This window comes from Galleria mellonella, unplaced genomic scaffold, assembly GCF_026898425.1.
Source record: "Galleria mellonella isolate WM207_F2 unplaced genomic scaffold, CSIRO_AGI_GalMel_v1 utg874, whole genome shotgun sequence".
In the NCBI taxonomy this organism is placed as follows: Eukaryota; Metazoa; Arthropoda; class Insecta; order Lepidoptera; family Pyralidae; genus Galleria; species Galleria mellonella.
In genome coordinates, this window is record NW_026442167.1 from 1,335,192 (window position 1) to 1,362,432 (window position 27,241).

General features: G+C 36.2%; 1 protein-coding gene across 1 annotated transcript in view; it reads right to left on the reverse strand.

Moving 5' to 3' along the window:
• LOC113518783 (cadherin-87A) overlaps positions 1-27,099 on the reverse strand; it is an 80,606-nt gene extending 53,507 nt beyond the window's left edge. Inside the window, exon 1 of the mRNA XM_026903772.3 lies at positions 26,785-27,099. The gene's annotated coding sequence lies outside the window, so the exon portion shown is untranslated. The remainder of the gene's footprint in view (positions 1-26,784) is intronic.
• Positions 27,100-27,241: the final 142 nt, after the last annotated feature.

The following is a 27,241-nucleotide window of genomic DNA, read 5'->3' on the forward strand; positions in this document are numbered from 1 at the left end:
TCAACTTCCAGCAGTAGTATTTCCGAACCTGAATCTTCAGGAATGGTAACGCATGGGGGGTATCGTGCGCGAAACAGTATACTCATTAAACGTCTTCATGTACAGACATTGTCTACATACATACAAACTGTAACGGTTAGGGTGTTATATATATATATATATATATAATAATAAAAGAACCCCCTGAACGAACGCACGAAATCAGTTCTTACTTAACATTTCTGACACGTATGAACCAGTGAAATCACATACGTGAATTCAATAAGCTCCTCTCACTACAGTGATCTACTTTTGGCGCGACCCAGTTACTTGTGCGAGTGATCACAACAAAGCAATAACTGTCCACATTCCGGACTTACAAATGTTATATGTTGCATTTCTATTTCTTTCAACCGACTTCAATAATGGTTAAATTGTGTTTTACAAAGAAACCGACTTTAATTATGACAAAATTCGGTTATTTTGATATAAAAACTAAAATTTTATTAAAATTGAGCCAATTTTAATAAAATTTCTATCGGACGAATCTGTTAGTACATCCTTACAGATAAAAAAAGAATTTTCGAAATCGGCTTATGACTGACGGAGTTAGGGGGGAAAGGGATTGTTAGCAATGGAGTTTGACAGCCCCATTGCTAGCAATATGCCCCATTAGGTCGACCTCCACGTGGTTCCTCCTGGAAACTATCGTGAACGATTCTTGTTGAATTCGTCACGATGAGCTAACTGATCTGTTTCATCCTCACCTATCATCCTTCACTGGTACCCCGCCGGTGTATACCGATAGCGCGGGTGGGGTTACTATTCCATTATCACCCATTAAAAAAACTGACGGAGTTACGAGGTAACAAACAGTTAAAAATACAATTGACAACTTCCTTTTTATGAAGTCCAACTTTTAGTAAGTCGACACGAGTATGACAGGAGAAAAGTTTGTTCCGGAGAAATCGAATTGGTTTTTTTATAACACAGGGGGCAAACAAGCATGCGGCTCACCTGATGGTAGGTGACTACCGCCGCCCATGATCACCCGCAACACCAACGGCATTGCAGATGTGCTGCCGGACTTTTAAAAAGGAATATGCTCTCTTATTGAGGTCAGATAGGCCATCGTAATAAATACATAGAATTCAACACCATGGTTTCCAGGGGGGTTCGCGTCGAGGTCGACCTAACAGGGTATATTAGGGGGAAAGGGATTGTTAGTAATGGAGACTGAGAATCCTATTGCTAGCAATATACCCAACCAAATCGACCTCCTCGCGCTTTCCCCTGGAAACTATCATGGTTAATTCCTGATTAATTCATCATGATGGGCTAACTGGCCTGTTTTCATTCTCATCTATCACCCTTCACTGGTGCTCTGCCGGCATATCCCGTTAGCGCAGGCGGGGTTACCATACCATTTTCACCCATCAAAAAAAAAAAAAAAGGGTATATTTATAGCAATGACAGTAGTTCACATTACTAAAAGTTATATAATAAACGACTAATTTAATTTTCTGTAGCGACGTTTTCTATCTCCTCAGAATACAGAGTGTGTTTTCCAAAGGAGATATATCGTTTATGTATAAGTGGGCTGCAGCCGCACATTCAGTGCTGCGGCGTTTCTTGCTCACTGTGACAAAATTGGCAAACGCTTTTTTAACCTAAGTCTAAGATAAAATTTAGCGCCTGGTTGTATTTTTTGTAATGGGTGACAATGTAATGGTAAAAAAAAAACGTGATAATAGCCCGAAGAAAATATTTGGTGATTAATTTTGTCCGGTTAACGACTTTTCTTAATACATAAACGAGTAAACATGCTGTACACATTGGAACCAGAGGGCCTACCATGAAATGTTTTCCGAAATTTTGAACCCGAATGAAACACAAATATGATGTTAAAATTACATAATACTTATCGTTTAAAAATATTAAAATATTATTCCTTTGGACTTTTACGGTAGGATGTATGACGAACGAAATGTTAAGCTCCATTTACTGGGCCGATTTAGATTTATGAACGAAAACACGAAATTGAGTCCGAAACTTCGGAATTTAATTTCGTGGTAGGCCCCTAGATTTTAAAACAATAGCAGCGTTACACAAGAGCTTCGCACGTTTACGTCACATCGGCACACTTATAAAAGGCTCGTTTAATTGTGCGACTTAGGTAAATCGTGAGAATGACACTGTCAGATAGTGTGTTGTGACTTTAGGCAACAGCCGTATTGGTTGGCATGTGTTGCGGAATGAATGTGTGGATACTAGTTTCAAAATGACGTGTATTTCAATTGATTAACAACTGATTCCCACCTGACTTGTAACTGATTAATATATACTAGCGGCCCGTCCCGGCGTCGCACGGGTAGACATTTTTAAATTTTAAAAAGTGGCCATAAAGGCTGCACATGCGACGGACGATTAAAAATGGAGTAACTTCTCCCGTTTTCCCAATATTTCCCTTTACTGCTCTGCTCCTATTGATCGTAGCGTGATGAAAAGTATACTATAACCTGCCCAGGAGTAAGAATAATTGTACCAAGTTTCGTTAAAATCCGTCGAGTACTTTTTGTTTCTATAACGAACATACAGACAGACAGACAAAAAATTTACTGATTGCATTTTCGGCATCAGTATCGATCACTAATTACCCCCTGATAGTTATTTTGGAATTTGGATTTATTATAATTAATATATATAATATCATATTTTTTTATACTACTAAGGTGGCAATCAAGCATACGTCCCACCTGATGGTAAGTGGTTAGGATCATCATCATATCAGCTTTTAACTGTCCACTGCTAAACATAAACCTAAGCTGCCACGCTTGGCAGGCGGATTAGCAACCGCAGTTAAGTTTTGGATATGTTTTAAGAGGGACGCTGCTGTCCATCTCTCGCCCTTAGTCGCCTTTAACGACACCCACGGGAAAGAAAGGGGTGGCCTATTTTACACCAAGAGCACACAAGCACGTGACATACCTAATGTTTTTAGGCAACTTAAAATAGCAAATAACCTGACACTATACTGTGTCACCCATAACATATTCAAATGTTGACATTTCTGTAAACTAAGGTATTATTCCTCTGTACCCTGTAAATTTATGCCATATCCCACCCTTCAAACCGAAACACAGCCATGCAAACACAACTGCTTCACGGAAGAAACATAAATAGAACAGAGATTGGATTTTGGATCAGAGGGAGAATGTACAAAAGTCGTTTACTTGGGTGCCTCTGTCCCATTCGTATTTCTAACGTGAAGCAGTTGTGTTTGCATGGCTGTGTTTCGGTTTGAAGGATGGAATATGGCAGTGAATGTACAGGGTACAGAGGAATAACACCTCAGTCCTCAGGAATGGCAATATCATGGGCGAAACAGTAAACTCTGTTATGTCCGTGGTACTGCTCATGTCTATAGGCGACGGTTACTACTTTCCATCTGGTGGGCCGTCAGCTTGTTTGCTGAGATGCATAAAAAAAATAGATATCCAAGCAGACGACTTTTGTATAAAGTCTTCTGGTAAAGGGTAGTCTATAGTTGCAAGCTTTCATAGACTACAGTAACTGTTTACCATCAAACGTGCTGTATAATTGTTTCTTACATTTGTGGTATAAAAAAAAAAAACAAATAAAAAAAAAATGCTGTAGTATCATTACAAGCTACGCTTAAAGACCAGTGGCTAAGTCTCCGGGACTTTTGAGCCTAACTGTAACGTAATGAGCGCCGTCTAACGGAATGAGGAGGTCAACAGTAATGTACTGGGCGATTTGTTTTCAATGACCGCACCGCAATTGTTCTTCTTGAGAATAAACCATAGATAGTATTATATTATCTGTGACCATAGTTTTATTACAGTGAGTCTGGATAGAACTTAAGACTTCATGAAAATATAAAGAAAATGTTAAATAAAAGAATTACAATACACTTGAGAGCTAAATTTATTTATTTATTCATTAAGAGAATCAATAAAAATATCAACAGTTTCAATAGATCTTTAAACTTTATGAAAATATAAAGAAAATGTTAAATAAAAGAATAACAATACACTTGAGAGCTCAATTTATTTATTTATTCATTAAGAGAATCAATAAAAATATCAAAAGTTCCAACAGATCTTTAAACTTTATGAAAATATAAACAAAATGTTAAATAAAAGAATTACAATACACTTGAGAGCTCAATTTATTTATTTATTAAGAAAACACAATAGATAACAATTTAAAATGTGTATAATTAATTATAAACATGCAAGACATAAGACAAGATAGATATCCTAAAACGTGTTAACACAACTAGAATGAGATAAAGTTTTATTAAAACTAATTAACATGGAAAGGTTTTGCTGGAAGAAATCTCTTATTAGAGATAAGCTCGCCTTTGTACATTATGTTTATAATGAATTGTGGTTAACATTATATTTTGTGTACAATAAAGTATAAAGAATGACAACTGTTAAAAATTACTGAAACAATGGAACGTGAAATTTTCTATTAATATTTTTCAAATATATATGTATATTAAGTTAAATGAAAGATATGGACCTATATAAAGATACAAGAGTGAATAAATATTTTATTATAATAGTATTTCAGATCAGCGAATTGCATGATTATTTAAGACGATCCTAAAGAGCTTTGTGCTCATTAAATTGTTTAAAATAAATATATATAGCTAAACATACCCCTTCCGTTCCTTTGGGGGGGTTTTGCTAGTAATTGCCACGCTTGGCAGGCGGATTGGCAACCGGAGTTAGGTTTTGGACATGTTTTAAAGGGACACTGCTGCCCACTTGACTATGCTTAGTTGCCTTTTACAACACTGACGGAAATGAAGGGGTGACCTAACTACATATATAAGGATCAAATATACCAGGACTACACGATTTTGTATATTTTCTCCGAATACGCCACTAGAAGTGGCCTACTTTATTGTTTTATTACTTTCGAAATCTCCCATTACGTATGCGTCATGGGCAAAGACTAAAAAAAGAACTTACTTTGCACGTGAGGCTATATTTGCTCGCATCAGTGACGTTCTTCTGGTCATCTAGTAAGCATTGTACGATCGATCGTTGTACGAAATCTTATCATTAGATAACATTTTAAAGGATTTTAATTATTAACTAATAATTAAAATTCTGCATCCACTGACTTCCATCTAGTGGGGGGTCATCCTACACTGCGTTTGCTCGAACGCGATCGCCATTCGAGAATATTTCTTCCCTCTGATGGTAAGTGACTTATTTATAAGATAAAATAATATATGTTCACCAACAATATGTTCACAATAATTAAACAGACTATGTACAATGTTATAAGTAATGAAAAAAATGACTTCATAAATGTTTAAATCTAAGTTCACTTGAATAAAATATTTCTATTTCCTTCTAAGCTTAAGGCTAGATGAACATATCAATATTTGCTCGCATCAGTGATGCTTCTCTAATTACATAGTTTTTTTTTTTATACAACTTAGAATGGCAAACAAGCTGACGACGACCCACCTGATGAAAAGTGGTAACCGTCGCCTATAGACATGAGCAGTAACATGGACATAACATAGTACACTGTTTCATCCATGGTACCCCCCATGCGTTGCCATTCCTGAGGACTCAGGAGTTATTCCTCTGTAACCTGTAATATCCCACCCTTCAAACTGAAACACAGTCATGCAAACACAACTGCTTCACGTTTGAAACACGAATGGGACAGAGGTACCCCAGCAATCGACTTTTGTACAAAATCTCCCTCTGGTACCGAATTTTGGTCTTAAAAATCTTCCGAACGAAGATTGATAATACAACCTGATTGAATATAAACCCAACTGTAAGAAACGTAAAAAGCCTAATTGCGGTTGCCATCTTGCCTGCCAACAGTGGCAAGTACTTATTGGCAAAACTGCCTTTATTAGGAAAGCCTATGTTCAGCAGTGGACAGTTAACGGCTTTCCCACTATTGGGAGGTGGATTGGCAACCGCAGTCAGGTCTTTGGATAATGTTTTAAGAGGGATGCTGCTGCCTATCCCTCGACCATTTAGTTACCTTAATCACCTCTTACGATACCCATGGGAAAGGAAGGGGTGGCCCATTCCATACCGATGGAACATTACCAGAGGGAGACTTTGTAGAAAAGTCGTTTGCTTGGGTTCCTCTGTCCCATTCGTGTTTCAACCGTGAAGCAGTTGTATTTACATGGCTGTGTTTCGGTTTGAAGGGTGGGATATGGCGTGAATTTACAGGGTACAGAGGCAACACACCTGAGTCCTCAGGAATGGTCCTCGAATGAATCGACCCTCCACTAGATGGAGTGACGATCTCAAATGCATTACAAGATGTCAGTGGACGGAATAACACTCGAGTCCTCAGGAATGGCAACGCATGGGGGGTATCATGGGCGAAACAGTATACTCTGTTATGCTTATGTCTATAGGCGACGGTTACCACTTTCCATCAGGTGGGCCGTCAGTTTGTTTGTCATTCTAAGTTGTATAAAAAAAAATGCCGGGATAGTACGGCCATATTAGTAAGTTATTTATTTATAATTAAGAAGTATGTAGTCGTCAGTAAATTGTGAGTTATTGGCATCATTAAATGTTGCCTCGTAATCAATAATTACACGAGCGCGCTGTTGCCTAGCGTTGCGCAACCAGCTGGTATGTACTGAATGCAGTTTTTACGGTCTGATCTCTCCACGTTCCTGACGCGGAAATCACAATATGGCGACCGTGTGGTGGCAAGTAAATACTGATGACAGAAACGTGTTTCTAACATTCCCTTGTTCGTAACTAAATAAAGAGATTTTTCAAATCTTTTTTTATACTTTCATGTGAGATCAAAAGTCTATTTGTTCAAATCATATCAAATCATATTTATTCGCTTGCTACATGGTACAATAAGAAGTTACATACATATACAGGCACATAACATGCAGCACCCCGCGGAGGTATGCAAATGTTAAAATGGTTTTAAGTCTACATTATATTACAATTATAAGTCCAAACATTTTCCAAATTACATTATTCTCTGTTTGTCAATTGACTTCAAAAAGAAGCACGTTCTCAATTCATTTGTATCTTTTTATGTTTGTTATCTCTTATCTTTATTAAATCAAAAGTGATTTGAACAATTCTTTTTTATCTGAAAGTATATAGTTATAGATTGGTCCCGTAGAAATATTAACAAAATCGGTTCACTAGTTTAATTTTGAAATTTAAATAACTGGCCACAACTGAAGTCGGTTTTCTCGTGAAACACAATCTTTGTTATGTTATGAAGTGTTGGATTAATAATTGCTCATCAATTTTATAATCTATGTGAGAAGTGTACAAAACCTTTTTTTTTAAAATAACATCCAATTTTCATGAAACGGTTCTCTGGAAGAAATCTCTTATAAATAAATATTAATTTATTACATAATTAATATAGTTACTATTTTATAAAGATGTAAACAAAGTTTTTTAATAAGTGAAAACGTAATGGCAACTCCGCCTGCGCTGTAGGTATACGCTGGCCGAGTACCAGTGATAATTGGAGAAGTAGTTGCAAGAAATATAAAAAAAAGATGATAAAAAATACGCATAAATATCACATAAGATATACATAAAAAATACTACCAAACTAAGACCTTCTCTGTAAACTTGTATAAAAATATAAACACTTAACTGTCTATCTACATAATACATATCAAAATCGAATTTGTAATGCACCTACTTTAAAATATTAAAATGGTCCTTGTTATCACTAAACTTCATTTCATTATTTAACAATTGGCGCCAATATTATTGCCGAAACCAAAGAGAGAAAATTTCTATGAATCACAATGTATCTATGTAACCATTACATTACTCATGAGTCAGCACTGCCCTCATATTGACGAAACTATAAAATGAATCTATGTAACAACCCAGAAGTAAAAGAATAAATTAATATTAATAGTGCTGCTCAATTATTTATAATATGCCTTTACATATGTCAGTCAAATAATATCAATACCCATCGATGTTACGATGTAAAACTTCCAAATTTAATGAACTGGTTGCACAGATTTCATTAAAACGTTTTTTTGTTGGTTATGACGCTGACTGGGCCAAAATAAGAAAAAATATAATTCCAAATTCAAACTTGACATTATTATTTTATTTTTTATTACAAAAGTAATTATGGCCAGACTTGCGCCGGACTAAATTATCATTTAGTTGTTATATCAATAAAGTAGGTAAGTGTTGTTATAATTAATTTAATTTGTTATCTTCTTTTTTATATATTATTTTATTATTGGATTATGTCGGTTATTTACCTCTATTTTTAAATATGCTATTATCAAAAGGTATTCGCAAATATGACCTCAGTTTTGATCGTTATAAAAGTCCGCCAACTTTATTGAGACCAATTCGACTGCAACAATTCTCCATCTATTAAGAGAGATTTTATATATATATATAAATAGAGCTAAGCATCCAGCTTGCATACTTTATTTTAGTTTGAAGTAAGTAGAGAGCTACAATACCAAAGGCGTGTATTGCTTGCTCTTTAATTAAGGAGATATTGAGTCAAAATATCTTTCATTCAGATTGCTAAAAGAATGTTTTTTATGAGACTTAATTATTTTTTATAAAATCTGATGGAGAGCGGCATTTGTCATAGACATAAATAGCATCATGGATGTCACAGAATACTCTATGGTATCTTTTATGTCCTGTCATTCTTGAGAACAAGGGTATTATTACTCCGTACACTGTAATTTCACTGTCACATCCCCCTCTTCAAACCGAAATACAGCCATGCAAAAAAAAGCTGCTTCACGGCAGAAACACGGGTAGAATAGAGGTACTCGTGCAGACGACTTGTACAGTCTTCCTCTAGTAATAATAATGTGAAATATTGTAATATTTTGGATGTATGTTACTTACTCTTTGCCTATTCAAAAAGAATCCCTAAAGAAAGCTAAAGCAACCATAGACAAATAGAAATAGGTTTCTCTAAACACACTAAGCCATAGACAACAAATTCAAATCACACTGAAAACGTTTTCAAGTTGTGTCGGCCCATTGTTAAAGGCCAGTAAAAGCTTTCGTTTTTCTCCTTTGCAAAACAATAGTTCTGCAGTTTGTGACACAACAACGGTTACACAACTTGGTGCGGTGAAATTCCGTTTTGTATTTGCCACTTTTCCTCCACGCTTCCTTTCGATGAATGGATTATGTAAAATTATTTGGTTTTGTTTAATTGTGGATTACTTTGTTGTTTTAACCGACTGACGATAAGAGTACTCGTAGGGTAAGGTATATCCACAAATCACTGATTTCCAGTCATTACCACCCACACTATCATCATTTGCATCCACATATATTGCTAGCAATAAGATTCTCAGTCTCCATTACTAACAATCCCTTTCTCCCCACTTCTACAATTATAATAGGTCAAAACATTAATAGAGAGGAATTAAATTATCATTAAATCAAGTTTCACGAAAACCGGTTTTATCTTAACTAGCTTTAAAACGTAGACATCTCTTAGCTTATAGTATTTTTGAAAAATTAAATGCTTAGAATACAAACTGCATCGTTAAACTGCGACTAAGAGAATTTAGTGGCCGAGGGATGGGCAGCAGCGTCCTTCTTAAAACATCACCAAAACCCGACTGCGGTTGCCAACCCATCTGCCAAGCGTCGCAACTACTGGCAAAAGTCCCCTTATGGGGGAATACCGTAAATTTTTTTTATGCAACTTCCAATGGCAAACAAGCTGACGGCCTACCTGATGAAAGGTAACCGTCGCCTACAGACATGAGCAGTACCATTGACATAACAGATAATACTATTTCGCCCATGATACCCCCCATGCGTAGCCATTCCTAAGGACTTAGGTATTATTCCTTTGTACCCTGTAAATTCACTGCCATATCCCACCCAAAAATAATCATAAATTATACTATATTTGATTCCAAGTATTTTCCAAGTAACATGTGTCTCGCCTACATGTAAATAAACATTTTATCCGTCTGTCTGTCCTGTACAATCTGGTTTTGCGACCTTCATGCCACCAAGTCGATTTTGTAACAGTTCTTTTGGAGACCGGTCAGGCTTGTTACCAATTTGGATACATAATCATAACTATATTGGCTCTTAGATAGATTGATAGACAGATACTCTTTATTGTTTCCTCCAAAAGCTTACAATCTTTGCTTCTTATAATTCTAATATTTTTTTTTTTGTTCTTGTCTAACTGCTTCTGACTTGCATCATCTACCTTTCTCTCTGTACTTATCCATTCTTTATGCCAGGTTGTCTGTAAGAGATTGCTTTTAGCGATAAGGCCGCCTTTTGTATATGCACATTCTGTATAAATACTCCTTATATACGTCTCTATTGTGCGCAATAAAGAGTTTATTATTATTATTTAATATTTTTTTTTTATTTTTTTTTTACAACGTAGGGGGCAAACGAGCATGCGGCTCACCTGATGGTAAGTGACTACCGCCGCCCATGGTCTACCCACAACACCTACAGCATTGCAGGTGTGCTGCCGGCCTTTTAAAAAGGAATATGCTCTTTTCTTGAAGGTTATGTTGTCGTATCGGTTCGGAAATACTGCTGCTGGAAGTTGATTCCAAAGAGTGCGTGGAAGAAAGTGTTATTGGCGTATAACTCTTCTATCATTCATATTTATTTTATAATAGCTTTGTTGATTACTTATAATGCACGATCCAAAGTATGCACTTGATAGCAATAATGATTTTTGTGTTTTTGTTAAAATTATATCAATGTAATAAGTAGTTAAAAAAAGAAAAAAAACATATGTAAACACAGTGATTAATATTTGCATGTCATTTGATATGGCCAAACATAATGGACATCTTGTACACTTGACAAATGCAATATCTTATCAACAATGTTTTGGGCATTTTTTTTATACAACTTAGAATGGCAAACGAGCTGACGGCCCACCTGATGGAAAGTGGTAATCGTCGCCTATAGACATAAGCAGTACCATGATAAGACATAACAGAGTATACTGTTTCGCCCATGATACCCCCCCATGCGTTGCGATTCCTGAGGACTCAGGTGTTATTCCTCTGTACCCAGTAAATTCACGCATATTTCAAAAATTTCATCTCATTTCATATCTAAACTAATATTATAAAAAGAAAAAGTTTTAAAGCTTCTATTTTTATTCATAATGGATAAATTCAAAAATACTTAATGGATTTTAAAATTCCTTGTACGAAATGCAAAATCGGGACGAGTCGTTAATATTTTATGTAACTATATTTTTCTTAAAGGGAAATAATAAAAATCTTATTTTTCCTACTCTTTTCCCATATGTATTTTAGGCTGATGTAATGATTTCTTCTTCCATTCATCCCTATTTGCAGTCATCTCACTAGTTTTTCACCCTTTTTTGCCATGTCATCTTTCATACAATCCATGCATTTCTTTATGGGTCTTCCTTTGCACTTATAACCATTCACATTCGGGGGAAAGGGATTGTTAATAATGCGGACTACTATTCCCATTGCTAGCAATATACTCTGTCAAGTCGACCTCCACGCGGTTCGCTCTGGAAACCGTCGTGGTTATTTCTAGTGGAATTCGTCACAATGTGCTAATTGACCTGCTTTCATCCTCACCTATCATCTCACAATGGTGCCCCGCCAGCGTATACTGTTAGTGCAGGCGGAGTTACCATTTCATTATCATTAAAAAAAAAAATAGGCCACCCCTCCCTATCCCGTGTGTGTCGTAAGAGCCGACTAAGGGAAGGTGAGGGATGAGCAGCAGCGTACCTCTTAAAACATCTCTAAAACCCGACTGCGGTTGCCAACCCACTTGCCAAGCGTGGCAACTACTGGCAGAACCCCTCAAGTTGGAGGCTTACGTTCAGCAGTGGACAGTTACAGGCTGATATGCTGATGATGTCAACCATTAAAAAAAACCATTCACATTCATACATTAGACGATACAATAATGTATATAACTCGTAAATAGCAAGTGTTATTTTTGTAACAAGATTGAAATAATACGCTGTATGTACTACCACTATGAAGCACACCATATGAATTAGATCCAAAACATAATTGGAGTCACGATTAACAATAGCATAACACGCCATTGTGACTCCCACTGCATATTCACGGCGTTAAGTGATCGAAAAAAAGAAACAAAAAATACGCTACCTTGCATGGAATCATTCAAAACGGAATCAATTGCGAACTATGAATTCAAGTCATGTAGCAATTTAGTAAATTCAATAAATATATTATAAGAATTGCCGTGCGAAATATATTGTCGTGTGGTCCCGGCATAGAATAAGCCACCCGTTCCTTTTCCGTTGTAAGAGGCGACTAAGTGAATTATAGTCTACCATAGTAGCCACGCTTGGTAGGCGGGTTGGCAACCGCAGTTAGACATTTAGATATGGTTTAAGAGGAACGCTGTTCTCCCATTCCTCTACCATTAAGTTCCCTTAATCGCCTCTTACGACATCCACGGGAAAGAACCCGTTATGAATACACAAGACAAATTATAATAAAGAAAAAAAAAAAACAATATACATATATGTGTAAAAAAAAATTCTTCATGACCATCTTAAAGAATTTGGCGTTAAATTAGTTGATTACCACAATATGTGCAATTCCACTGATTCTTTTTTTTTTTTTTCACAAGCGCACACCAACAATGTAACAAAACGAGCAAGGTCCGAGCATTAACATTAGTTATCTTTTGTCTTTATTCCAACAAACATTCTCACAGCCTTGGCTTCAAACAAAGCTGTGCAACATGAAAACTTATGTAAGGGGGCAGAATTTAATTAGATTTTATACCAATTAACGTGTACAGTAAATGATAAGATTTATAGAATAGAATAGAACATATTTATTGCTAAAAACACATATAATATTACATATAAAAAAAAAAAAAAACACTACTTCCTATGCCACTGTCTTAGGTTGACTAAAGGAGATCTCTTTTAGAGATAAGTTCGCCTTTGCTTACTTTGTATATTACTGTATGTTTTAGTGCTACAGAAGATACAGAAATAAAATTGTCATTTTCTCAATGTCCTCTACCCAAAGGTGGTCTGGAAGAGATTGCTTGGCGATAAGGCCGCCTTTTGTATCACTTCTCATTAATATTTACTGTATTTGTTATTATTTTTTTTTTACTTGGTGCAATAAAGTGTAAAATAAATAAATAAATATATACTAGCGGCCCGTCCCGGCTTCGCATGGGTGGACATTTTTACATTTTAAAAATGCCCATTAAGGCTGCACACGCGACGGAAGCTTAAAAATGGAGTAATTTCTCCCGTTTCCCCATCATTTCCCCATGCTGCTCTGCTCCTATTGACCGTAGCGAGATGAAAAGTATACTATAACCTGCCCAGGAGTATGAAGAATAATTGTACCAAGTTTCGTTATAATCCGTCGAGTAGTTTTTGTTTCTATAACGAACATACAGACAGACAGACAAAAATTTTACTGATTGCATTTTTGGCATAAGTATCGATCACTAATCACCCACTGATAGTTATTTTGGAAATATATTTCATGTACAGAATTGACCTCTCTACAGATTATGCAACAGACATACAATAAAAAGAGATAAAAGAATGCATATACAAAAAGAAAGTAAAATATATAAAATAAGTAACATTTCTTCTTTCATACGTGTGCTATAGTGATACAAAATGTTCACAACTCAGTTTATTGTTTTGCCCCCAAAACAGCAAAACACTGATATTCTGTTGTGGCCAAGAGCCGGTCGTGGAATTCTTTAATAAAAATAATTAAAAAAAAAAAAAAAATATGAATATGTGTGTCCATTACGTTGGTTACCTTTTGATATTTTATACTAAATAAATAAATAACAGATACCATTAGAAGAGGGGTAGTCAGAGGTCACTTTCTGTCACATTTAAATAATAAACATACCTTTTTTTTATGTGTAAAAATGGTATGGTAACCCCGCCTGCGCTAACGGGATACGCTGGCGGAGCACCAGTGAAGGGTGATAGATGAGATAGAAAACAGGCCAGTTAGCCCATCATGATGAATTCATCAGGATATTTTCCACAGGGAACCGCGAGGAGGTCGACCTGGTTGGATATATTGCTAGCAATGGGATTCTCAGTCTCCATTACTAACAATCCCTTTCCCCTAGCTACATACCTATTAGGTATGCCTATTTTTTGTTTCTTAATTAAAAACATTTTAAGCTTTAACTACTCAAATATAAAGCTTGGTAAATAATATAAAATAATAAATAAGATAATTTTAGATAACAGTAATTCACTCTATGCAAGTTCGATTCAATATTTATTTAAAAGAAAAACAGATTTATGAATGAATGAATGAATGAATGAATGAGTATACTTTATTTGCATTATACAATATAGGAAATAAACAAGACAATTTACAAACACAACGATACAATTGTATAAGTACAGTGAGGCTGTCTTATTGCTGAGAGCAATCTTTTCAAGACAACCTTAAGGTAATGGACCAATTGTTGTACAAGTAGGTATAAGAGTGCTTTATAATTAAAACAGATTTATTTTGTTCTATGTGGTACTTGTCGTTTAAAAAATGCGATTTGACCTCTAAATAAATGTTCTGTTGCAGCAATGTTTTACTTTATTTATTCAAATACTAATGAGTGAGTCACGAATCCATTCAAGCCACGAATAATTATATTATAATGCATTACATCAGATTGATTTCCATCACTAGTTTGTTGGCTTTAACAATCAAAATTAAGAACGTTCGTAACTTTTTTTTTTTTTTATACAACTTAGAATGGCAAACAAGCTGACGGCCCACCTGATGGAAAGTGGTAACCGTCGCCTATAAACATGAGCAGTACCATGGACATGACAAAGTCTCCCTCTAATAAAAAGTTTCTAAAGCTTCACGGAGTTTCTTTTAATGGACGATAATGGAATGGTAACCCCGCCTACGCTAAGCCAATATAAACTAAATTTGTAATAAATGTAAAGATAAAAAACATACAAAATTATATTATAAAACAATAATTTACCGAAATTATTAAAATATGTTTACAGCAATAATTTCTCAAATCAAAGCCATGGGGGGGGGGGGGGGGTTAATGGATGACAATGAAATGGTAACCCCGCCTGCGCTAACGGTACACACTAGCGGGGCACCAGTGAGGGATGATAGTTGAGAAAGAAAAAATAGGTCAGTTAGCTCATCGTGATGAAATTCAGCACGATGGTTTCTAAGGGGAACCAAGTGGGGGTCGGCCCGATAGGGTATATTGCTAGCAACGGAACTGATAATCTGCATTACCAGCAATCCCTTACCCTCCAACTTGACGGAGTGTGGCAACGTTGCAATAATGTCAATTTCCATAAACATTTTCATAATTTTTTATGTTTTTTTTATACCACTGAGATGGCAAACAATCATACGGCCCGTCTGATGATAAGCGGTCACCGTAACCTACGAACGTCCGCAATATCAGGGGCATTAAACGTGCGTTCCGCGTTGAGTCTTGATTTTTCTTTTACAAATAAATAAAATAAAAATTATCTAAGTAGTTCACTACCAGAGCACTTTTTTTTTAAATAAGAAACATTAAAAACTGTGAAAAAACCTTTGCAGGTAAATAGTACCTACATACTTTTTTTTCTTTTTGTTTTTTACAACACAGGGGGCAAACGAGCATGCGGCTCACCCGATGGTAAGTGACTACCGCCGCCCAATTTTATTGCCGACGTCACGAAATTGTTTTTGAAAATCGACAGATTGCCACGTTGTCACATTTCGCCAAATGTTATACTCCATTTGTTATCCATGACTGTTCCGACATTAGATTATTTTAAAAGGTCTTGGGGAATGAGTGTTACATAATATAGTTACATCACGACACTGAATTATATATTGGAGTTATATTTCAAGTTTCTTTAATAAGAGTATTTCACTCAATTGAGTTAAATCATTAGACTGTTATGTAAAAATAAGTTAAAATAAACGTGAATAGCATCAGTCGATTATGCATATAATTTACAATTTTGTTGGATGCTGGTATAGATTTTGTTAGACAGTGCAATGTACTATTACTGCAATGGATTAACCATTGCAGTAAGTCCAGATTTTTGATAAGAATTAAGTAAAAATTAAACATAATAAACAGAATCTGAATTAGAACTAAACAAGAAAATGAGTTTTGATAAGTTATTAGATATTATAGAAGAATTACAATAAACCCGGAAATATTTTATACAAAAAGAAATATGTCACGCACATACACACACACACACACGCACACGCACGCACGCACGCACGCAGGCAGGCACGCACGCACGCACGCACGCACGCACGCACGCACGCACGCACGCACGCACGCACACACGCCCGAACGCACGCACGCACACACGCACGAACGCACGCAGCACGTACGTACGCACGCACGCACGCACGATCTCACGGCTCCTACCGAATTTATTTGAATAATTCTATAATACGCATTATGTTTACAAAAAAGAATGTTAAGCTCCTTTTCACTTTAATAATAATAATAAATAAATCTTCCCGGCAGATAACAACCTCCCCAAGCTACAGGTAGAATCATAAAAAAAAGTTGACTTGAACCTGTAAACAAGGTTATTTAAATAAAGTATACTTAAGTTTGAGTTATGTCACGGTTCAAGTTTGCTTTCGAATGGAATAGGTACCAAATGTGACGTTAAACATTTTATTCTCGTGTGAAACATGTTGAAACTAAAATTGTCATAAAATGATAGTGTACCGCAAAAAAAAAAACAACGTTACTTGTAAAATTTCCATGGAACCAATCTGTAAGTAAAACAAATAGGTAACAAACAAAAAAAAATATTGAAAACGCATCGAGAACCTCCTTTTTTGAAGTCGGTTAAAACTGGTCCATTATCCGTAATCGCAAAACTATTAATTCTCAAGATACTTAGAATAGCAAACGAGAACACAGCCCACCTGATGGAAAGTGGTAACCATCGCCTAAAGTCATGAACAGCCTAACAGCCATTAAAAAATACATTGCAAAACCCATGATACATACTCCTCATGTGCGCCACTCTTGACAACTAAAATAGTATGCCTCTGTATCATGTAAATTCACTATGTTTTGTTAAGAGAGGGACTGGCTGAAAACCAGCGCTGTGCAGATGTTCACATTGCGCTGGGACACTCACAGCATCAGCTGAGCCGGTTCCTTTTGCCTAGTATGGGACACTTTTTGTATATGTTATATATATTTTATATTGTAATTGTATGGCAATAAATGTTTCTATTCTATTCTATTTTATTCCACCTTTCAAACTGACAGCTATAAAACCGCAGCTGTTTTAGAAATTCAAAAGCAGACGACTTTAGTAAAAAGCCTTCTCAAGTTTCAATACGTTGCACCAGCGAATTTTTATCAAAATAATTATATACTCGTAATTCGAGCCTTGAATATGCCACCTTTTACAGAGGATACCAACCAAGAAGGAACCAAGTCTACCTCCTCGCGGTTCTCCCTGGAAACTATAATGGTTAATTCCTGATGAATTCATCATGATGGGCTAACTGGCTTGTTTTCATTCTCATCTATCACCCTTCACTGGTGCTCCGACAGCGTATCCCGTTAGCGCAGGCGGGGTTACCATACCACTTCTACCCATCAAAAAAAAAAAAACTAAGGTTCAAATATTTCAAACACAAATCAGATATTTATCGTCGCGGTATGACAAATACGTGCATGCATGTGCATGTAATGTAATATTATATTAATACAAATATACAATGATATAAACAATAAGAGGGAAAGTGATCTGGAAATAAATCATTCAAATCACGATTCCCGATGAATCGGCCAACAGTAGGTTGAATGGCGCTCGAAAACCAAACAGTAATTTATTGTACTCATCTACACAGTCTTTTATAGAGAACCGATACTGTAGGACTATTTGAATACGTTTATATCAAATTAACGATCCATCCCTACCTATCTATCTACATGGTATCAATACAGTTGTGGCCACTTTATATTGCTATGGCACACTCACAAATGAAAATTGTATTTAGCTTTGTGTATTATTATTTTTTTCTCATTTATGTTATCTCGCTTCTTTTGTATATATATGTTGTAATTTGTGTGCTGTAAGTAAGTAATGTAAATAAATTATCTATCTATCTATCTATACATTTACCAGAGGGAGACTTTGTACAAAAGTCGTTTGCTTGGACACCTCTGTCCCATACGTGTTCCTACCTACCATGAAGCAGTTGTATTTGCATGGCTGTGTTTCAGTTTGAAGGATGGGATGTGGCGTGAATTTACAGGATACAGAGGAATAACACCTGAGTCGTCAGGAATGGCAACGGAAGGGGGGGGGGGGGGGTATTATGAGCGAAGCAATATATTCTGTTATATTCATGGTACTGCTCATATCTATGAGCTACGGTTACCACTTTCCACCAGGTGGGCCGTCAGCTTGTTTGCCATTCTAAGTTGTATAAAAAAAAATCAAATCGTAACTAGTCCCTGTCTGTACATGGAAGATATATAAGAAAATCTATTACAGGGGAGCTTTATGAAGGCAATAGAATTCAGAACAATGATTTTTAGAATTTTTGTCTGTTCATCTGTACGTTTGTACACGTATGTTTGTTTACTTATGCGTTGCGGTTTGCTCCACTTAATATTTAGTATTTGTTTTATTCCAATAGGTTCATAGATAAAAAAGTTATATCAATCTAAAGAATCACATATAAAATGCTATATAGTAACTAATCAGTTCAATTGGCTGAAACTTTATGAAGGTAGGCTGAGTATATATTATATTTAAACTCATAGAATATTGTATATGCCGATTCACGTGGGCAACGCCGCGGAAAACAACTAATTCACAAATATATTTATCGATTCATTTTAATTTTTAAGCGGCTTTCAAAGTCATTTTTATGGTAACCCCGCCTGCGATACTAATATACGCTGGTGGAGCACCAGTGAAGGATGAAAGGGATAGGATGAAGACAGGTCAGTTAGACAATCTTGACAAATTTAACTATAAATTAATCACAATGGTATCCAGGGGAGACCTCGTGGAAATCGATTTGATAGGGTATATTGTTAGCAAAGGGGTCGCTAGTCCCATTACTAATAATCCCCTCCTCCTACTTATTTACTTCACCATAACGGCTAAATAAGTCCTTATGAAATTTGGTACACACGTATTATATGGGATGGTCAAGGATTACTATTTGGGTCAATAACCATATCACGCAGACGAAGTCACGTGTAAAAGCTAGTACTCAATAGGCCCTTGATTGCCTTCATTATCGTTTGATAAACCTACCAATAGATAACAGTTTAGTCCATGGATCGAAATTGCATGCAATTGATTATAATCTCGAAGTGCAAACGCCGAAACAAAACATTCCTTATGTTTATCACCATAAAAATTAAAATTGTCTGCTGCCAATACTATAGGCTGTTTGACACACCAGCCATGATCATGACATTCTTTTCCCGCTTGCGGTACATTGATTGTATTTTGAAAAAAGAACACTTAATTTAAATGGCGATGCAGATAATTGTAATAAGGTCAACAGCCTCGGGGAAAACCAGTAGCAACGGAACAGATGGAGGCAAACATATTTCATCTTGACCCTAGATTAGAACAGTTTAATTTGAATTTAATTTTAGAATAAAGAAATTTATCAATCTGATTTTAGAATAATTAAAATAAAAAAAAAAGAATAAAGACATTCCGAGTACATCGACAGCACACATAGACATATTATCACATTGTCAGAAATAGTTAAAAAAGGATAAAGTTTTTTTTTTTTTTTAAGGGTAAAGTTATTGAAGCAATACGAATAATTAAGATAGCCAGTGTTTGTCATTTACATGGAAGAGTATAAAAATGATAATTTGATGCTAAATTATCATTATCTCCAAGCTCCAATGTCAGGGCGTCTACACCTTTTTTTAATATGACATCATTGAGACAGAGTTGATAAATTTATTTTAAAATTTAACTCGTCTAGATTTTTTTTAATGGGTGATAATGGAATGGTAACCCCACCCGCGCTATCGGTATACACCGGCGGGACACCAGTGAAGGATGATAGGTGATGAAGCAGGTCAGTTAGCCCATCGTGACGAATTCAACAAGAATTGTTCACGATGGTTTCCAGGGGGAACCACGTGGAGGTCGACATAATCGGGCATATTGCTAGCAATGGGGCTGTCAAACTCCATTGCTAATAATCCCTTTCCCCCCACTCGTCTAGATTGAATATGGGTGGATACCCATATGCACTGACCGTTTGACTATATTAAAAACCAAGTATTTGAATAGAGTAACCCAACAAAAGATTTACGGTTCAATAAATAAATTCACTCGCAATTGTAGCTTTTATAAACGAATACAAATCTCGGTCTATTGTATAGTTGTATGACGAAACAACATCGACGTAAACGAAAATGCAGGGACGTGATTGATAACTGCATATCCAGGATTCTAGAATGTAGACCGGTGAAAGCTAGACAAACAAGGCTATTGTTTTCATCGACAATGTAGAGTGGATCACTTGTTGTAGTCACTTGTAAGCTAGCTACTATATCTATACAATAACTGAGTTAACACAACAGACCAGAGGGAGACTTTGTACAAAAGTCGATTGCTTGGGTACCTCTGTCCCATTCGTGTTTCTACCGTGAAGCAGTTTCGTTTGAATGGTTGTGTTTCGGTTTGAAGGGTGGGATATGGCGTGAATTTACTGGGTACAGAGGAATAACACCCGAGTCCTCATAAATGGCAACGCATAAGGGGTATCACGGGCGAAACAGTATACTCTGTTATGTCTACGGTACTGCTCATGTCTATAGATGACGGTTACCACTTTCCATCAGGTGGGCCGTCAGCTTGTTTGCCGTTCTAAGTTGTATAAAAAAAAGACTCGATCAAATAAACTGAGTCCTTTAATTTACCTGCTTAATTCTTAAACTTAATTAGTACATGTAAGTGCTGGCAATACTAATGAATAAATATAAATACACATATAAAAATTTGAAACAGTAGCTGTAGAAGCAGGACTATCAGAAAGATAGTGGAACTTAACTAAATGGACCAAGATGGGAAACATTTTAAATTCCTAAATTCTGAATGATATACCATTAAGGTATACGCTGGCGAGCTATTTACAAGTGATGGTAGGTTTTTTTTTAATGGATGATAATGGAATGGTAACCCCGCCTGCACTATCGGTATACACCGGCGGGACACCAGTGATAGATGACAGGTGAGGATGAAAGCAGATCAGTTAGCCCATCCTGACGAATCAACTAGAATTAAGCACGATGATTTCCAGGGGGAACTACGTGGAGGTCGACTTGACAAGGTATATTGCTAGTAATAGGGTTATTTGCTCCCATTACTAACAATCCCTTTCCCCCCAATAATGATAGAATTTTTTGATGGATGAAAATGGTATGGTGACCCCGCCTGCGCTAACGGGATACGCTGGCGGAGCACCAGTGAAGGGTGATAGATGAGAAAGAAAACAGGCCAGTTAGCCCATCATGATGAATTCATCAGAAATTAACCATGATAGTTTCCAAGGGGAACTACGTGGAGTTCGACCTGGTTGGGTATATTGCTAGCAATGGGATTCTCAGTCTCCATCACTAACAATCCCATTCCCCCCAGTTATGATAGGTTAGGATGATGTGAGTTCAGTTGGGCCAAAATGATGGATTCACGAGAAATATCTACGACGAGAATTTATTGCAGTGAGATTAGCTAGTGCAATAACGAATTACTTTGCAGGTTCCCACGGGAACAACGGAATATTTATTGTTTACCGTATCATGAATATGTGATAAAATATGTTTAAAATCCAACGATGTTTCAAACTGGGTCAGTAGGTACCATATGGTCCATATTGGTACATATTGTTGTTGCACATTGGATCTCGATGGCCAAAATAAACATGGAATCTACTTGCAGTCACGTATGTTTTTTTTTTCTATTTACGATCGGTCCCAGAATAGACTTATTCTGGATATATCTATTTATCTATTTTAAATGTGATTCAAATGATGTCTCACTTTGACGATCAGGAACTATGTTGATATGTTTGAAATGTTTACTTACCGGTATAAATAAATATAACTACTTAAGTGTAACAGCTTTTATTTTTTTTTAAATGTATGAAAATGGAATGGTTACCCCGCCTGCGCTATCAGTATACGCCGGCGGGGCACTAGTGAGGGATGATAGGCGAAGATAAAGGCAGGTCAGTTGGCCCATCGTGAAGATTTCGACAAGAATTGACCACGATGGTTTCCAGAGAGAACCGCGTGGAGGTCGACCTGAATATGCTAGCAATTGGACTGTTATTACTTATCCCTTTCTCCTCTAACAACGTTTATTAATGACCATTAAGATATCATATCATTTATCATCCAGGTTGCCTGTAAGAGATTGCTTTTAGCGATAAGGCCGCCTTTTGTATATGCACATTCTGTATAAATACTCCTTGTATACATCTTTATTTTTACGCAATAAAGAGTTTATTATTATTATGATAGTTCTGAATCACATATGCTAGTCTATTAACACTTCGAGTTAAAATTTTATCATTTTTTATTCGTAGGTAGTTTGCAATATTGTTCCAGCGTAAAATGAGCCACTCTTTCCTTTCTCATAGATGTCGACAAAGGGGACTTAATAGTTGAGGAATAGGCAGCATCGTCCCTCTTAAAACATTACTTAAGCCTAAATGGATTTGCCAACCCGCTTGCCAAACGTGACAACTACTGACAAAACCTTTCTTATGGGAAAGACCTATATTCAACAATGGACAGTTAACAGCTGAAATGATAATGATGATTTGTAAGTCTCCTCTATAGTTCACCATAAACTATGGTTCTGAGTCATTTATGCAACTTAGAACAGCAAACAAGCCCACTTGATGGAAAGTAGTAACCGTCGCCTATAGACATGAGCAGTACCATAGACATAACAGAGTATACTGTTTCGCCCACGATACCCCTCATGCGTTGCCATTCCTGAGGACTCAGGTGTTATTCCTCTGTACCCTGTAAATTCACAGCCATATCCCACCCTTCAAACTGAAACACAGCCATGCAAACACAACTGCTTCACATTTGCATTTATAGACTTCTTACAATAACTTTGATGAGACAAGATCTCTCTATCTCATTGAGGGTCCATTGATTATAACAGAGTTGTCATTCGAGAAGGTACTTCTGCACCTGCTATAAATTACCCAAGCTATGTAACCAATCTATTACCAATTCTGGTTATTATTGATTCTGTCTGGCGATCATTTTATTTATTTTATGGATGGAATTCTATCACGTAGTGATACTGTGAGCATTGGCTTTTCACAGCTAGCTGGGCGACTTGGCACGTCCTCATATACTCGTAGTTAACAGAGCAAAACTGTATCTATTGTGTAAATCTTCAATAAAAACATACACTATTCAGTATTTAAATTTTATGGTATTTTGATTATAATTTATAAATTAGTCAAGCGTTAACAATAGCTGAGACACGATATTTTTACGTCAGCAAAAACCAAAGAAAAAGAATGAATATTCTTATAACTGTACAGACAGACGTCAGTCAAAATTAATCTCACTGAGGTCTTTTGAGATAGGTTGGTAAAGTATATAAATTAATATGTAAATTCATAAATCGCTGTTTTAATATCCGGTTCGAAGGACCAATCGACGAGGTGAATAAAAATAAACGGGGAAATTTAGTTTAATCAAATTTATTTATTTCAATTTTTGTAGAGACACAATAATTCCTCTAAAAAAATAGGACCTCGTTACAACAGTAACAGGATCGTAGGCATACATCATACTTAATATAGCAGCTTTTTTATTCACTTGATATTATTATTGTGGTTTTATAATAGATGAAAATAAAATAGTAACCTTGCATGCATTATTGGTTTAGTTTAGTAGGGTTTTTGTGTGTGATAATGGAATGGCAACTCCGTCTGCGCTATTGGTAAACCCTGACGAGGTACTACTGAGGTATGATAGATTATGATGAAAGCAGGTCAGTTAATCCATTGTGATGAATTCCATAACAATTAACCATGAAAGTTAAAATATCCTAGCAGGATAGAGTAATGAGAGATGACGAATGAGGACGAAGTTAATTCCTTGAGGTACCACTTGGTTAATCGAATCTATCGATAGAATAGTTACAGTTAGGGCTCGAATGATAAAGAAAAAGACACCGGAGTCCTTTTTTTTAATTAGTGAAAATGGAATGATAACCCCGCCTGTGTTATCGATACACGCTAGCAGGGCACCAGTGAGAGATTAAAGATGAGGGTGAATGCAGGTCATTTGAACTATCATGACCAATTCGACAAGAATTGAGCACGATAGTTCGTACTGCATGTAGGTCTTTTTATGGGTGACAATGGAATGGTGACCCCATCTTTTTCAGTGTGAACATTTCTTGTAATCATTTGTATCTATTTATAACATTTTTATATCTATTTATTTACTATTGTAATCTTTTGGAGGAAACAAGATAGAGTATTTATCTATCTATAAAAAATAAATTTATATAATTGCAAACATTTTGCTTTCTATCTAGGTACCTATTTATATCGTGGCGACTCGTAACCGCCATTTCATATGTACGTAATTATAAAACTACACTTTAGGGCGATTTTAAGGGTCAGCCAACTATGTGTGAAAGTCATGGTTGCATGTGTGCTACGTAAGTTAGCAAGTGTACAATAAACACACCCCATGTTTTTAGTCGTCCCCATAGCAACTTTAAATCTATACTAATAATAGTGCAAGTATATGTTTGTTTGAAGGTTTTTTTTTTTACAATCAGTATCATTTTTACATTTGATAACTTATTTCTCGAGAAAGAATTATAGGCTATTAATTTTTTTTTTATACAACTTAGAATGGCAAACAAGCTCACGGCCCACCTGATGAAAAGTGGTAACCGTCGCCTATAGACATAAGCAGTACCATGGACATAACAGAATATACTGTTTCGCCTATGATACCCCCCATGCGTTGCCATTCCTGAGGACTCAGGTGTTTTTTTTTTATGGGTGAAAATGGTATGGTAACCCCGCCTGCGCTAACGGGATACCCTGGCGGAGCACCAGTGAAGGGTGATAGATGAGAATGAAAACAGGCCAGTTAGCCCATCATGATGAATTCATAAGGAATTAACCATGATAGTTTCCAGGGAGAACCGCGAGGAGATCGACCTGGTTGGGTATATTGCTAGCAATGGGATTCTCAGTCTCCATTACTAACAATTCCTTTCCCCCAGGACTCAGGTGTTATTCCTCTGTTTTTATCCATCCTTCAAACCGAAACACAGCCATGCAAACACAACTGCTTCACGGTTGAAACACGAATGGGACAGAGGTGCCCAAGCAATCGACTTTTGTACAAAGTCTCCCTCTGGTAAGGGAATAAGGCATTAAAATAACAGGCTTTTGTGTCCTACCACCTTATTCTTTAGGAATAACAACCACACGTTATTATAATATATTACGACCATCATAGTTGTTTACTTGATGTCCATAATGTACACATATGTATATGGCGACGATTTGTTTAATTAATGAAAATGGTATGGCAAAAGCGCCTGTGCTAACAGTATACACTGGCGGGCAACCAGTAAAAAGGTAGATTTAGATGAAAACAGAGAGTGTACTGTGAAATGTTTTCCGAAACTTTGGGGCCGAACGCAACACAAATTTGATGTTAAAACTACATAATTAATACATACAGTTTTCTTTTTTTGATTGGTTAAAATGGTATGGTGACCCCACCTGCGCTAACGGTATACGCTGGCGGAGCACCAGTGAAGGATGATAGATGAGGATGAAACAGGTCAGTTGGCCCATCGTGACGAATTCAACGAGAATTGTTCACGATGGTTTCTAGGGGGAACCACGTGGTGGTTGATCTGATAGGGCATATTGCTAGCAATGGGGCTGTCAAACTCCATTGCTAACAATCCCTTCCCTCCCCCCCATAAGGTAACTTGTATGGTATTTTAATTATTCACAAAAAAGGGGTTAATGGATTAAAGACAAACTGGGCAAAGATAGGACATTCCGTAAAGCTAGTAACTAGATGGGTATTACCTATACAGAAAATAGGTAATAAAACTAGTTCTAGCTGTTTATTATCATCAAATATTTGCTATAGATGTCTTACAGTTTCTAATTTAACAAAGTTTGACTAGAAACCCTGTTTAAACTTGACCTGGCTAACTTGTTTCTTGATGACCAATATCGGAAGAAATTTAGTGGTTTCTTAAACATATTTTTTCAAAATATGAGTCATCTAGGTCTGGGTCTGACGTGCGTAACAATCCGCTGGCGAACCGGTAGAGAATGGCAAATGCAAACCTTTATTGGCAAGGTCATTGCTCAACTGTCGATGTTTTACTTTACTCACACCCATAGTGCCTGCGGTCCTCTCACACCAATCGGCATCTCTGGATTTAATTTACAAATAGGTTAGATTAGGTTCTTTTTTTAATTTCTTTATTTTTTTTTAATGTTAAAATTTTTTTATGCTTAGGCACCAACCAGTTTAATTAAAAAAGTTATCATACTTACTTAATCGTATGCAGATAAATGGTTAAATTAACAGTTATATATATATTTTTTTTTAATGAAAACGTTCGCGTAACTCTCTGTATATTTTGAAATATCAGTCGAGCGAATTAAATTATGCAAGTGACTACTAATTACATTTTACTTACCGTTTATTTTGTGAATAAATAAGTTACGCCTATTTTCGCATCCTTAACTTTTGGTCATGAACAGGCTTTTATGTGGCGTACTGGCCGTATTCAAATAACAAACCAGCTAAAGTTCACGACACTTACAATACCGTTACTTGTAAGAGAACTAGCGACATCACAGCACTGATTACCACACTAAACACGAAACTTTGCACTATTTTGTTTCATACACTACCTACGTCATGTTTGATTTACGTTTTAATAGTTATAAACTATTCGAATTTATTTAACTTAACACAGAATCGGTCGGAGTAACGATCGTAAGGAATTTGGCTCACGACTGACTGACATTTTACAATTTACATGACACATGTTTACGTTATGTTACATTGACACTAGTTTCACTGTCTCTATCTAACATGCTTAATTTTTAAGTATGTGCGATAAGGATAGAAACATCGAGCGAGAAAGTATC